Raw genomic sequence first — 16,786 nt, forward strand, 5'->3', positions numbered from 1 at the left:
CTTATGGCCCCCATAACATAGGTGTCCCGCTCCGAGTCCCGGATCCAGAGTGCTGACGATGGCGGATGCTTTGTGCAACAGCTGGGAGTAAATGGATTTCCAGCCAAGACAATGCTGGAACCAGCATCAGAAAAAGAGGCAGCACTGGAGACGGAGACACTGAATTTTTGAAATAGAGTGACTAGTAGTGAGTTTGTCGTTGGCAGGGATGGGACGGGTAAATCTCTATGACTGAAAGCACAAAGGTTCTCTGCATTCTTGTCTCTCTGAAGAGTATGCTTGTCTTTGAGTGTGAGGAAACATGTATTTGCTTGAATGAATCTGCCCTTTTGCTTCTGTCTGGACAGAAAATATGTCCTGATCTCTGCAGAAGCCTTCAAAGCAAAATTCTTAATTAAAAAAAAAATATCTACATGGAATCTTATCTAAAAAAACAAAAACAAAAAACATCCAGATCATCCAGAGACCCACTCCATATTGGTCAATAAAAGCTGTACTTTGGAAACGCACAAAAAAGGCCTTGGTATTCTGAATATGGCAATATTTGAGTTAACAAGCACATCGATGTCAGTGATTATCACTTGAACACAGAAAACAAGGTGACTGAAGTCGTTAAACTGCAGTTTGGCATTGAAATACAGCCCATTAATTCCACCGTTCACATAACAAAAGGGCAAGAGGCAAGTTATTTCTATTCCACATCCAAAGTCACTGAAAGAAAGAATGAAAGACTTTCTGATGGAATTATCACTCCGACTGTGATGAAGTTTCCTGGCTTTTTCACATCTTCTGAACCACTACAGTAATGGTTATTAGTGAACGCGACCAAATACTTCAGCTAAAACATTTGCACAGGATTTAAGTGCGATTGTGATAGCGCTTGTTGTGTTTAATCGCTGCATTCTAATCAGTGATTAAAAAATAAATGTATTACAATTGTAATACAAACTGTAATCAATACATAATTCCTTAATATAATTAGTCTTAGCCTTACATTAAATCCATTTAGCAGGCACTTTAGTACAAAGCAGCTTACAAGAAGAAGTGAGGGGAACATTGCAGGCGAGGTGTATCTTGTATCTTGAGTATCTTGCCAAACATGATGTGAGCTGGAGAAGCTGGGAATCAAACCATGAACCTCGGACTAAAGGATGGCCATTCTGCCCACAGAGGTGGAAAAAGTACACAAATATTGTACTTAAGTAAAAGTACAAATTTTCAGCTTGAAAATTACTTAAGTAAAAGTAAAAAGTACCCATTAAGAACATTACTTAAGTAAAAGTATAAAAGTACCTCAACTTAAATATAATAAAGTACCAAAAGTACATGGTGTAAAATGTACTTAAGTACAAAAGTAAAAAGTACAAAGTACAAAGTACAAAATTCAAAGTACAAAATTATTTTCAAAAGGATTGCAAAGAAATGAAGGATCCAAGAATTTGCTTACAACTCTAAATAATGGTGATATTATTCTGACCCCTTTAGCGTTTGTTTCCCCATTTTAATTTCTCCCTTTGCTCATCACTGCTGCTGTAGCCCATTGGCCCCGCTGACAGGTTCACCCCCAGCCTGTAGTATGCAGTGACAACATTAAGCAACCCCAGCTGATAAAGGATGAGACTTTTGAACTTTTAAATGCCAAAACCACCTTAGAAGGGGTGGAATCAAAGAATGGTGCTCATGGACACGCGTCGGCTGCCGCTCAAGGCTGATTTATGGTTTCGCGTTACACCAACGCCGGTACCCTACGGCGAGGCTCTGCGTCGATTTAACGCGGAACCATAATTCAGGCTTCAGTCCTCATCGGTACTCGACGCGACGGCGGTTCCTCCGGCCTTCAGGCCCGCCTCTGCGGCGCAACTCTCCCGGGAGCTGCGGCTCCTTCTCGGTATATTCACGCGCCCCCCTTCCTTCCCGTCCGCCTTATGGTTCCGCGTTAAATCGCACACCTTACGCCGTAGGCGTCGGCGTAGGGTGTGCGTCGCCGCGTACCCTACGCCGTAGCTCTGCGCCGGTGTAACGCGGAACCATAAATCAGCCCCCGCCGTGCTGTTCTTTAATTTGTAGCGAGTAACGACGTGTCCGATTTTAAATATAGCGGATTAAAAGTATGATTTTTTCCTTGAAAACGTAACGAAGTAAAAGTAAAAGTACAGAAAAATGAAAGTATCAATAAAAGTACAAATTCTCAAAAATCTTACTTAAGTACAATAACGAAGTACTTGTACTTCGTTACTTTACACCACTGTCTGCCCACCCATTTTTCTGGCATTATTTTGTCCTTTTCCAGCACTCATCAGTCCTATGAAGACGCACATGTTTTATAAAAATGATATATTTTATGTTCCCTTCTCAACCCAGCTTGAGTTCACTTTTCCTCGTGGCTCGGCAGGGTCTCGGCCTCGTGTGAAAATTAGCTGGAAACCACAGCGTGTGACGCCGTGAGCATTGATTCTTCCAGTGTTATACCTCCAGCAGGTCTCCGCCTTGTCTTTCTGAAACTGCAGGTCATCCTATTGCACCTCAATCAAAATCATATTGCACCTCAATGAAAAATAGGTCACCTGTAACGTAAGAGGAGACACAGAAAAGAACTCAGCCTCTGAATGAAATCTCCAGCGGTGACACGCGTTTGTCTTCATGCCAGTGTTTGCTTAGTGAGTCATCTTTGCAACAAAAAACCCCTCAGCTTCTCATCAAAAAGCCATGAAATGCCCTTATGTAACTGATACTATATTTGAGATCACTGAAAAGTCATTCGATAGAGATAAAGATAAAGACATACTTTATTGATCCCCCAGGGGGAAATTTGACGCACATAAACAGCAGGTAAGCGCAGTGAACCGAAGAAGAAATAGGTTTTCTATGCTACATCTAATTTTTTGCATCTAAACATAGCACTGCATTTGCTCTGCCAGCGTAATTCCTGAAAACCTTATCCTAAAAAAAATATAAATTCGAGCAATTTAAATTGATTTTCATCATTTAAAAAGCGGCTCGATCTGTACAAATATCCGTCACGCTGAAGCTGATGTCTTACACATGTCTTACATGTGAAACGTTGCACCCAGGCCTCTTTAAATAGAAGCTTAATGTCAGTGTTGATTATTACCTTGTGCGGCACGGCTGGCATGACGCACCTGCTGGCAGCTGAACTGAAGCCTCCACTCGGGACCCGACTCCTTAATCTCATTAATGCAAACAATCTCTTTTCCTCAGGCAACTATATGCTTCCTAAATAATTCCATGACAGCGTTTTAGTAAGTGAAATACTTCATACATCGCTCCTTCGTAGGCAACTTAGCGGTATAACGGTTCGCTGTTAGAGGTTTCCACCTCGTCCACCTACTCCAGGCTCTTCTCACGGTCCAACAAATATTAGATGAGCTGGTGATCCTAAATTGTAGCACCCTTGGGGCAGTGTTTTTGGTCTTATTTTAATGTATTTATTTTTTAATCTCCAGCCACCTGTCTGCTAGGTACCACACTAAATAGCTGACAACCCCCAGGCTACACCTAACCCACCATCATGAGCGTAAGGATAGAAATGAAATAATATTGCTTATGACTGTGGGTAAAAATCCTGAAAGTGTGATGATTTTTGTTTTTAGTGCTTCAGCTGCTTGACTCATTAATTTGCTTTCTGGCAGAGAAAATACAAAAAACAAAGCACCAGCCACTTTATAATAATAAAAGTTGGGAGAGCTCACTTGGCAGCAAACAAAGCCGATAGAATAACAATTGACACATCAGGTTTAATTCACGCAACATGTGCAAAGAACTAACGAGTTGCAGCGTTGCTGGGACCTGACTGTTGATAAGTTATTTAGTCCTCGCTGGTTACCTGGCAACGCTAAGCCACTAAGGCACATGAGCAGATTTATACTTTCCCTTTTATGTGTAAAACAAACAATATATAAAGGGTTCATAAGTGAGCCTCTGAGGTTGGTTGGTGGACCTTATCAACCCTGGACAAAGCCAGGCATCACTTTTCACTTCTGTTTGAAGTCTTTTATAAAAGTCAACGATTGTAGCTTTGCATTTTGATCTCAGTGGAAACTCTATCCTTTCATGTTACCTCTTCTATAATGAAAATATAGGAAACTACAAGATGAGGATGAGGATGAAAGCTGTAACAAAGATCTCAGCACAAGACCGATGCCCTAAGAAAGGTTAACCCTTTCTTAATTAAGCCTATTTTGGACATTCCTGCTCAAAAATCTGCATATTTCTGCAACTACACAATGAAGTTAGATAGATTTTACTTTTAAAATGTAGGCTGCTGCTAATAAGCAGAGGGAAATAGATGGATGGATGGAATAAAATCATAGAGACTTGAGTTCCTCAGTCGCTGGCTTAGTGGGTCTTCGTCTCAGAAGATTCAATTTGTGGGTGATTAAGTTTCCTGTGATAGCAGCTTTTTGTTTGCAGAGTATAGGAGCTGGTCGATACTGACAGTTTTCTCTGGGAAGCCACATCTTAACCTTTAACAATATGTTCACTTCAACACTTGTAGCCTGTTTTAAAAAGCAGGTTTTGTGCAAAGTATGTTGAACTTGAAATGACTTCAAACACATTTGAGCTTAAACCCGAGAAGGAAGGTTAACTCAAGCCTGTCTCAGAAACGGAGGTTGTTTATACCTGGAGTCTGTTACCATAGTAACTTGGAATGCTTAACATATCAGAAAGGGAATGGCATCCAGAGCCGTGAGAAAAAAAGCTCCTCGATCTCAAGCAGTCTCTGATTTTTTTATTTCTACTTTCTTTCCCACAGAAAGATTTGCTCAAATTGACTGTATAACTGCAACAAAAGCTCTTTTTCTAATAAAAAAGAACAACTTTATCCCTGATTTGAAACAGATTACTGATCTAAGGGGTTATCGACCCAGTTAGTGTTTCAAGTTCGCTGAACCTCCTTTCTGAAATGAACCTCTGGTGTTGAAATTCTTTTTATTTATTTATTTAGCCACATAGAAACAGTGTTTACAGGATTAAAGCTGGGCTTCAGTGTGCTGTATGCGTATATATTTTCTATCATGCTTTAAAGGTATTGTGACATCATTTGTAACATGCTTTTAACACTATTAAAAGTCTTGGCCAACATCCCTCAAATGTGTCTAAAAGAGTGTAACAAGAAAAACTTCACTCTAGTACTCCATTCCTGGCTTTTTATTACAGTGTTTTTTTGCCCCGTGAAAAACGCTTCCTTTTGCCCCCTTTCCTGTCAATCATTGCTCCGCTCCTCCTCCAAACCTCCTCCTCCTCCAGCCATACGCTCACAGCGGCGTCGGAGAGTTAAGCCGGGAGCGACAGGCGAAGCACGGAAAAGCAGCAGTCCACAGCAAACAATCATAAAAATAAAGGCATGCAAACAGCAGTGTCCCCTTGTCTTAAGTCCAGTCAGTGGCCGCGGGTCTTCTTAGCAGTTTTCCTCCGGTGATTAGAACAAAAGAGGCTCTAAACAGCTCTGTATTAAGCCTGATTTATGGTTCCGCGTTAAATCGACGCAGAGCCTACGCCGTAGGGTTCAGCGTACCGAGCGCGTCGCCGCGTAACCCTTCTCCGTAGGCTCTGCGTCGGTGTAACGCGGAACCATAAATCAGCCTTTATGGTGCACTGGAGAGGAGAGGAGGCAGGGAGCTGGGTGGAGGGGGCGGTGATTTAGCGGGCCTTGACGTCATGGCCCGCCACCAAACCAGATGAGCCATTTTTGCATAGTTATGCGGAAAATCCCAGAAAGCACACAATACACTGAATGTTAAAAGTTTGTTGTTTTTTGGGTGTAATTGATGTCAAGACACCCAACAAAACACAAAAAATCAAGAAAAATGTGTTTTTCATGTCACAATACCTTTAAGTGATTAGACATTGGCTTGAATGATCTCTGAGTCCTCTGCCCCTTCTGCCAGGGTTGCCCCAAGATGCTAACAGAGATTTTAAAATCATCAGCATAAAACGTCTGCATACGCTCCTCCCTTCCTCTTTAAGTCTCAGCTCTGACTCTCTGTATTTGAATCTCGTCTCTGTTGCATTCCTCTGATATTCCCCCATCCCTCGCTCCATCCTGATTTTCTACTTTGCCGTCACAAATTAGTTTACAGGGGTGCCAGTTTGTGGAGGGGGTTGTCAATCAGAGTGATTAACGCCTACAAGGTCATGTCGGTGTCAGAAATTAAAGTCTGTGTGTTTTTTGAAGAAATTTCAGCAACGTGCTAGATGCTAAGACTTCACCTACGCTGCCTGCTGTCATCTGAAATATATATTGCTCATTGAAGCATGAGGTGCATGATTGCCTTCTTTTATCTACACTATTTTATTAGCTTGGCAACTTGGCAGCTTAATATATTCCTCCTACTCATTGTCCAACTCCGTTTCAAGATTTATGGTTTAATAAGCTTATAAATAATCCCCCCTTGTGTCCACAGTCACAAAGAAGGTTAGGGAATGTCACTACGTGGCCAGCGATATCGAGGCAGGGTCTGTAATGGCAGGCAAATGGTCTATGTGCCTTCCCTATCATGGTTAAGCTCTTTCCCAGAAGACATCTCAAACGGGGATCATTTAGGTTCCGGTAGCTTTTGACTGATCCTATCTCTGTTCTTACCTGAGTCAAACTAAGCTTGACGGTTACAAGTATAAAAATCCTACGGCGTGCCTCCTGTGAAAAACCAAGAACTCCCCCATCCCTCCGCTCATCACATCCCCCACTGAACTGTAGCTGCTCATCTCCCCCCTCCAGGGGACACTTTATCTGTACCACCCCAGCGCTCCGGCAGTGTATATATAACACCCTGGCTGGGGCTTGGATCACCTTTGACTCTTTCACTTGTCATTAATAAAGTTACTCTGGTGATCAGCAGCCTCCTGCCTCATCTCTTTAATGAGGGTCAAAACACGTCTGCATCATCAAAAGCCCCCCAGAGCTGTTTATAGTTTACAGATGTTTGCACTGCTGTTAACAGCTCCACTGTTCAGGGTGTATGCTCTAGAGCAGTGGTTCCCAAACTTTTTTTGCCAGGCCCCCCTTTTATACATAACAGAATTTCTGAGCCCCCCCCCCCCGACCCCAACACAGACACACACATCTTTTGCATTCAAATGCGACTGCAATTTAATTCATATATTGGACATGTGCGAAAAAACTGTCCATCTCTGTAAAAATAGATTTTCAACCTGACCAGCTCCCAGAGATTGAAACAACAACAACAATACAAACAGGAGCCAAAATCTGAACATTTGCTCTACAAAAATTACACCTTTAATCCCCACATCTTTTCAGTGATGTGAGTGGGCTTGCTTCATGTGTGCAACACATTTCTTTTTTTTTTTTCCTTTTTACTGTACAATACAGTATGCATTACTTTCAACATATTTTTGAAAAACAGCAGCAACAGCTAAACAAATAATCAAAATTTCAACAATTGCTCTGCAAAAATGTCAGCTTTAATCCCCACACCTTTTCAGTGACTTGGTGGGCTTGTTTCATGTTACAGATCCTCTCAAACCGGGGTTGCAGGTGAGAAACTGCCACATGCATCTTCCTTCCAGTAGCACCGGGTAGTTGTGGGGCCTGAAGCAGCAGGTCCTGGTTAGATTCCCGCTGGCCATGGGGCCTCATTTAAAATGGACTGCGTAGGATTCATACTAAAAGTGCATGTACGCTCAAAAGCCGAAAATGCCGGGCGCAAAAAAAAATCCGGATCAATAAAACCATGTGCACGCAGATTTGCACGCAACGTTCCTTTATGAATCACAGTCCAGCTGGAAGGTTGCGCAGCTGAATACACGCCCATAAATACATATGAGCCTACTGAGCATGCGCAGTGGCTTCCTGCAGCCTGTTAGGCGTCAGAGAGGGTGTCAGCCACCGTGAGACTGACTTTCACGGAGACCTAGATGTTGTAGATGATGTGGAGGACAGGAAAACCACATTATTTGGTGGTCACAGTAAAAGTTAGAATAAGTAAATAGTATACAATAAAATAAAGCGAGTGAGTGGCAGCACGCCGTTGCTGCGCTAAACGCCGTGAGTTCCCCGGCGCAACAGGGGGACACACGTCCCCCCGTCTTTTCAAAATCATGTTTTTCCCCCCCCCACTTTTTACAGTTTAAAAACTAACGGTAGGCTCAGCCTTAAATTGCAAATTATCAAGACACTGTATGAAAGCGATACGAAAACGGCCCCGCAGCCCCGCTTCACCCCCCGTTACCCTTCCTCCTCTCCCGTCTCCCCTCAGAGCTGCTCAGGGCGGGTTTATGGTTCTGCGTTCCTTTAACGCAGAGCCTACGGCGTAGGTGCGCGTCGCCGCGTACCCTACGCCGTAGGCTCTGCGTCGTTTTAACGCGGGACCATAATTTAGGCTTACACCCGCACCTAAAGGTTTCACGCGCGCGTAAAACTCATATATATGAAAAAAAAATCTGAGTCCCTTTAGGGGCTCCGTGGGGCTCCCTAAACGCAGCCGCTCATTTGTTCTGTCCTAAAGCGGGTGAAGAAGAGGCTGCAGCTCCAGCAGCACCAGAGTCCTGACTGACTGAGCTTCACACACAGAGGACACGATCAGCGCTATTTTATTTTATTTTATTATTTTATTATTTTAAGTCTGATATATGTTGTGATATGTGATGACATTATTAAGAGTATTACATGAATCTGGCTTCATTTCACCCCCTCACAGCCTGCGTCGCCAGTTCCCCGTGTCTTAAGTAAATTCTTACGGGAGGGTCTGAGTTGCCGTAAAGATAAGCAGATTTTTCGGTTAGTTTTTTCTTTTTAGATCCGAGGATTTGCGTAGAAGGCGGCTTCCGCAACTTTCAGGCGCTTTTTCTGCGCAAGCAAGCTTTATAGATGAGGCCCCAGACCATTACTTCATGTCATTCCCCTTCTCTCTTCCCCCTATTTCCTGTCTCTCTCTCACTGCACATATGTGTTGAAGGCAAAATAATAAAGAAATAAATAATCTTAATTTTAATAATTAAACTACCTTCCAACCTCGCCGCGCCCCCCCTGCAATAGCGCCACGTGCCCCCCAGTTTGGGAACCACTGCTCTAGAGTCATTTCATGTGGTCAGCTTCAACAGTTGCTTTGGTGACAGCAGCATCTTTGACGCCGTATGAACAGCAGTAAAAATCCCCCTAAAATGGCACAGTGGGCGATTATTTATTATTTAACTTGTTTAAGGGTTTTTCCTATATTCACATTGGAGTCTTTATTTCATGATAATGAATGTGTTTGACAATTCGATTTTTTTGTCTTGTGTTTACTTACCTTACAGTTTCATCGTAAATCATGGAACAGCCATTAAAAAGATGATTTTATTAATGGACGTACTTGCATTTCTCGGATGACTGACAACACAGCTTTCAAAGTTAACACACTTCATTTCATGTGTTGGATTCTTTCCTAAACCTTTCTTTAAGCAACTATAACGTTTTTAGTTTTTTTTTTTGGTTGTTTCCATTTGCAGAAACATGTAAATAGATTTTATGAAGAAAAAAAAAGCTAAAGTTTCAGTTAGCAAGAAATTAACAGACAACTCATTTAGAATATTAATGATAATTTAGTTTGGTCAAGAGCAATAAAGTTAAGTTTGACAATCAGAACCATCAGGGAAAGCCTTAAAAGCTTATCGTAGATATCTTTTTTTTTTAGAAGAGCTTTCTTTAAAGAGTATGGATTTCCTGATTTGTTGACGTTTCAGGGTACATTTTTAAACTAATTCATTTTCTGTAACTATTTTCTGTTGGCAGAAAGTTTAGCTTCCTAGTTAAAGATCCAGGAACAAGGTCATAGCCATGAACAGGAAAGAGGCAATTTAAATGTACTTCATTTTGTATTTATATAATGAATATTATTTATATTTCATACAAAGTGTTAGACATTCTTCCTAAAATCAAAATCAATAATACATTATTGAGTTACACTGAACTGAAACAAACTAAATTGAAATAAATAGTTGCTTTTATTGAAAACATCTCAGAAATTATTTTTTGCTTACAAATCATTTTCAATAATTAAAAAGTTATCTCACAACACAATATACGTGAAATTGATCCACGCTTTTATTTCTCCCAGATTACTTCCTTTATTTCTAATTCTTTATTCACATATTTTAGAACCAAAAAATGATAATAACATTGTAGAACCCTTAAATAAAACTGTATTAATGACGGAAAAGGAAATTATATTGTAAATGACGGTAAAACATTTTATTTTTGTTATATTAGAAATAAACATCAGTTCAGAAATTGTTGGAAAGTCGTAAAGTACAGTAGTAAAGAAAAGAAAGTGTTACCATACCTACGCAGATGACACATAAATCTATAAACATCTCTCCAGGATACTGTAATGGGTCTGAAGGCGTTGGGGCGTACACGGGTCCCTCATTCAACTCGTCTGGGGTCACTCGTTGCAGTGCTGCGGCCAAACAGACTGTAGTTGCCGTTTCTTGGCAACCAGATGCTTCTTCAGTCATGATGATGGAGAAGTAAGCCGTTGGCTGGAAGTTCGTCACGCTAAAGTAGTAGCTGTGGCCTTCACAGCTCACGGGCTCAGGAGAGAAGAGGTCTGTGAGAGAGTGAGAGCCAGTTTAAGAGAGAAGAGAGCTAAGGGAAGGGGGGAGCCGCTCTTTATAGCCGGGCCTGGGCTGCTGTGCATCAGTGGGGACCCCTGCTGGGTTTGGGGTCCATGCCCAATTTGAGACTTATTCCTTATCACCTAAGTATCATGAATGGACCAAGGTCTGCTGGGGTTTGGAGTCATTATGAAGATTTCTTTGTTTCAAACCATGTGGTCAGGCCTTACAGCTGATCTTATGCCTTTCTTGGTTCAACACAGCACAGTAGCCCGACACCACATTAAAACAGTAGTGAAGTCAGCCTGTTATCATCTAAAGAACATATACAGGATTAAAGGACTGATGTCTCAGCAGGACTTAGAAAAACGTGTCCCTGCTTTTATCTTCAGTAGACTGGACTACTGTAACCCTGTTCTCACGGACTGCGTTTACATGCATCAATAACCCTTTTAAAACCCGAATTTTGGCAATAACCCGAATTTGCAAGGCCATGTAAACACCAATAACCCTTTTGAATAACCCGAATTTGCTCATATTCGGTTTTTAAAAACCCGAATATGACCCCTGGGTTACTCCTTTTAAAACCCGAATATTCGGTCATGTAAAGGCCAAACGGAATATCCCGATCAAACGGAACAGGAATTGGTTTTCTGCGCATGCTCTGTTCACAAGGAATCCTAGTCTTTTGAGTCCAGGAAGTTCTTGTAAACGCGGAGAAACGCAAGACCACGCCATACTTTTGGAGTGAGGAGGAGATTAATCATTTCATAAATGTAATGAAGGATATGAACATTTTGGCATTAGTAGACGGTAGAAAGTACGGGGATAGCGAGATTTACAAGAAGGTGAGAGAAAAGTTGCGCGAAGCAGCATTTGTTTTGAATTTGGATACAGGAAGAAGAAGCGGAAATGATGGGAATTGCGTCATGATGTTCTCCGTGCGTCGCTGGTTTGATCCAGATATCCCAAATGATGAATTACCATATAAACGGAATATTCAGAATGTTTCAGTAACCGGAATATTAGCAATAATCCGAATTTTGACTGCATGTAAACGTAGTCACGGTCTCCCAAAAAGAATCCTGCTGTTGGTTTATAAATCTCTGAATGGTCTCGGGCCAAAATACATCTCCGATATCCTGGTCCATTATGAACCAACCAGAACCCTCAGGTCGTTAGGGTCACTCCCACTTTCTCTACCCAGAGTTGGTTCTAACTCCAAACACGGTGTCATAGGGGGTATCAGTCTGTGCCAAAACGGCCCAGACCTCCTTCTCCCAGCAACGTCTACTAGCTCTTCTAGGGGGATACCTGGCGTTCCCAGGCCAGCCAAAATATATAATCTCTCCAGCATGTCCTGGATCTTTGCAAGGACATCCTCTCAGTTGGATGCCCAAATCACCTCCCATGGGAGGCGTCCTGGAGTCGACCTCACCAGTTGCCCGAACCACCTCAACTGTCTTCTGTGGATTGGAGGAGAGTCAACTTTACCCTGAGTCCCTCCCGGAGGACTTAACCTCTCACCCCATCTCTAAGGAAGAGTGCAGCTACTTCTCAGAGGAAATGCATTTCAGCTCCTTGTATCCACGATCTTATTCTTTCGGTCACTACCCACAATTCATGACCATAGGTGGGGGTGGGAAAGTGGATTGAAACAGTGAAAAGTTTTACCCGTATCCTCTGAAATCCATGCAGAGAGGTGCTGGAGTCCAGAACATGCTCCTATAGCCATGTCTTAAAAACCTTAAGTAATCCTGTCTCTTATCCATCCACCTCCCAAGGATGTCACGCTCCACATGAGTCAGCGCAGTGGAAAAAAATTGTCAAAACCTCTCCAGTTTGGCTCTCTTCTTCCTGCTCTACATCCTTGAACCCTCCTCCTCAACTTATTTGCATTTGAGATCTTTTTCCGATCATTAGCTGGCCTCTTGAAAGCTAATCTGATGCCTCCACATGTAAACAACTTCCTGTCATCATGGCTATTTATCATAGCAAATGTTAAATAGCGCCAGAATTACCAGTAATCCCCCAGGAAAAAAAACATTCTGAAAGGATTAACTCTGAGGATTTATTAAACGTGATTGTACATTTGTTTTGCTTTGTGTTCTTTTTAAAAGTTGCTAATACCCAAGTATTTATATGGCTCTCAGCATCACCATGGTAACTTAAACTATCTTGTATTTCTGCTCTAAACAAGCTTGCATTCAGTTAAGTCAGCTGTACAAAGCGCTGTTGTTTCATCAGTCAATCAAACTTTATTATAGTACTTTTCATACAACTTATGCAACACAAAGTGCTTTACATAACTAAAAGACAATTCATTTTCGACCAAGACAACATATTATCATGATTGCACATTTAAAAAGAAAAATGGACATGGACACATGCCACTCATATTGAAAATAGAGCAATAATACAGGAAACAACATCAAAACACATCAAAATATGTGTAAAAAAATATAAATAATAAGATAGAAAAAGTTTGGACAGAGTTAAAACGATATGTCAATGTATAACTAATGTATAACTTTAAAATATTGTTAATCATAAAACCTTAATTAAAACCAAAATTAAAAAGAGTCCTGAGTTGCCTTTTAAAATCATCCTCCAGTAGATCATTCCACAAACGTGGGCCGTAAAAAGTGAAAGGAGGCTTCACCGTGTTTTCGTTTTTACTCTAGGAACAGTTAAAAACTTTCCACCTAATAATAATAATAATAATAATCAATTTTATTTATAGAGCGCTTTTAAAAGATCTCGAAGACGCTTCACAGACACAAAGATAAAACATATATAGCTGTTTTTATGCAGTTTGTGCTACATGAGCTTTACAGAATTACAACCAAAGATTCGTCGTTTGCTCTTAAATCAGCAGAACAAATACACACCGACTATAATCATCAGAAATACGTTGTTGGAGGGGAAAAGTCCATCTGGTGTTGAAGAGTGAACACAGCGCGTTGAAACCAGCCTCGTGTTTTCACATGGAAGATGTCATGTGGTGCTTTAACATGTTACATTTTTGATATCTGTAAAAGCTATAAAGATTATATTCACACATCTTAATTTGACTGATTAATGTAAAAGGATCATTTTTTGATGGTGGGCAGGGCCACGTTGACCTGGAGTGACAACATTCTATTTTACACATCAAAACCACCGGTGCACCATAAAAACCCTGAAACTCTGCACAGAACCGTAGTCTCTTGTACCTTCAAGACACTTCCTGTTGCAAGCCTCTCTGGTGGAAACCACGTCTACGACTCGGAAAACACCTCATAAAACGCTTCAGAACCTCGGACCCACGTTTCCTGACTTCCTACCGTGTTGATGGCAGAAATGGCTTTTAGAAGACGTCCAAGAACCAGACGGGGATTTGTGAGTTCTCCCAGCGATGGTGCTCAGTCCCGGGTCCCAGATGATCTCGGCCAACTCCAAATGGAGATCAAAGACTGCAGAAGAGAAAATGCTTTCCTGACCAACTACAACAATAAACTGGAGTTTGAACTTGTAGATCGTGAAGAGGAAATGGGTAGAATGATGTTGATCGACCAGAACTTGTACTCAAACAGAGCTGAACTGAGAGAGCAACTCCAGCAGCTGCAGGAGGAGAATAAAGCCCTCCAAGAGAAAAAACAAAAACTGGAAGAGTACAAGATGGAGATCCATCTCCAGCAGAAGCAAGAACAGGAAAAATCCTGGTTCCGGCTGAAGGAGGCTCTAACGAAACTGACAAGTGAAAGGCAACGGTTCAATGAAAGAGGGGTTGAGGTTGCAAATGAGAAAATGATCCTGGAAGAGCTCAAAAGACAGACAGAAGAAATAAAACAAGAAAACCAGAAGGAAAAGAGGGATCTGAAAGAGCAGAAGGAAAGCTTGCAAAGAGAAGAACAGATACTGATGATGGGCAAGAAAAAACATGAGATGGAAGTGTTGCAAGCAGCCATGCTTGATCTGGAGGAGAAGAGAACAGACCTGCAACTGTTGCAGTGCAATATGGATGTGGAGAAAGCTGAGATGAAGCAAATGAAGGTACGAGAAGAGGAACATGCTGTAAACCTGCAGAATGACAAGAACAAGCTACAGGGAGAGATCAAGATTTGAATGGAGAACAAGAAAGAAGTGGAAATGGGTTGGAAGGACCTGGAAATGGAAAAGACACAAATCTGTGATACCAAACTAAAAACAGACAAAGGCTGTGCAGGACTCAAACTCTTCTCCCCAACATATCTTTTGTTCCGTCTTCATCCTCTCTTTTCCAGAGCAGATCTGGTGAAAACACCTCAGCTGCAGGAGGAGAATCAAGCCCTCCAAGAGAAAAACACGTCAACAGACAAGAAACGGAGCAGCTGAACTTCACCTTCAGAGGGTTTTCTGATGCTCTGAGCGTCGCATTTGGTGACGAAGCTTCAGCTGCAAGATACAAGAAAAAGCCTGACAAGTGCAAAGAGCAACATACAGATGCTTAAGTGTATTTAAGAGAAGCACTGAGTGGCTTCAGTGGATAAGAGACAGGCAAGAAAATAAAGAAAGCTCTGCAAACATTTGAATATTGTGCAGAAATGATTCACTTGTTGATCTGGAAGCTTATGTCTAGTTGGTGTGTAGAAAGAGGATGGATAAACACGGCCGCTATGAAAGTAAAACAGAATCAACCACAATGATCACATTATCGTTCTACAAAAGTTGCTTAGTGGTTCAGGGCAAACGTTGTCATTAAAAGTGTTTTGTCTGATGAAACACAGAAAAAATTAACACAGTCCACTGAGCCGTATCTCCCGGGATTATTCCAATATAATCTAAAGGTTGGAGACCAATGAGTGGATCAACCAGCTCATAATTGGTCATTGCAAGGGCAGTGATGTCCACATGAATGCGGGCGAGGAGGTTCATAAAAAGAGTTTAATAAACTAGTAAAACGATCTTAAAATCAATCCCGAAGGAAACAGATAGCAAGTGCAATGACTTTCACAGTAACTGTAATTGGGAAATATTTTTTTGGTAAGGCCAGAAAGAAGACCATTACAATAATCCAGTCTGCAACATTGGTTCATGCTTTTAGAACCAGTGTGTAGGCTCCAGAGAGAGAAACATTCTGACTCCGAAGATGTTTTTCAGGTAATAAAAGGCCTTTTTGGGGACAGTTTTGATGTGGGCATCAAAACTCAGTCCAGGATGACCCTAAGGCTTTTTACTTGATTTTTCGGACACCGTGCTAAGGCTTGTAGGTTGACCATTAGTTTCTCTCTATGATTTTCAGGGCCAATTAACAAGACCTCAGTTTTGTCCTGTTTGAGCTGTAAAAAAATATTTTCCATCAATAGCTTGATTCCTGTCATCAGTAGACACAACGATGTAAAGTTGTGTGTCATCAGCATAGCGGTGGAAACTAATGCCATGTCTCCTGATGACATCTTCATCTTAATAATAACACTTTTACTTGTGAAGTGGACTACAAAATGTTCACATTTAACAACGGAAGACTCGGCTGACATAATAGGAGCAAGATTAATTAAATGACCAATTGGAGAGAATAAAAGTTTAGGATCGATCTGACAGTCAGTTATTAGTTTTGTGAAGTGAGTCTGTCTTTTCCAGGAATACCTGATGAATACCTGTGTCATGTGGCACATACTGTACCTTCCACACTATGCATGAATGTGTTTTTGCATAGTCATTATTTTCTGCAATGTCTTCCAGTGCTCTAACTTCCAGATACTATGTGCACATATGCTCATTTTGGTTTTTTGGTTTTTTTCCAATGGTATTTCTAGAGATCCCTAATGATTAAACAGTCAATTGCACTGTGCATACAGTCTGTCAGTTTCAACATTACAGTATGTTTGTGTCGGGACTTCATTGGCAAACATTCATCATAACATCACTGTTTTAATTAGTGTTAAATCACATGAAAATAAGAATTGTTGTGTTTATGTTTTCTTACATTGGGCCATATTTATTGACAGTCCAAACTTTGTTTGCACTCCCATGTTTCTAGAGTAGAACAGATAAATCAAATACTAGCCTCAGGGTGGATATTTTGTGTAGCAAGTGCTGCAGATATGTTAGATTCTCTTTCATGCTACAAGGAAGGCTGAGGCAAAAGGCATATTCAGTCGTTGTTTTTACAGGGTCCAACCAAGATGCTCGAAAGTTCACTCTGCTCCTTATAAGTTTTCTTGTGTTTAATGTGCAGCTGTTATGTAAG

This window comes from Cololabis saira, chromosome 17 (assembly GCF_033807715.1).
Source record: "Cololabis saira isolate AMF1-May2022 chromosome 17, fColSai1.1, whole genome shotgun sequence".
Lineage (NCBI taxonomy): Eukaryota > Metazoa > Chordata > Actinopteri > Beloniformes > Belonidae > Cololabis > Cololabis saira.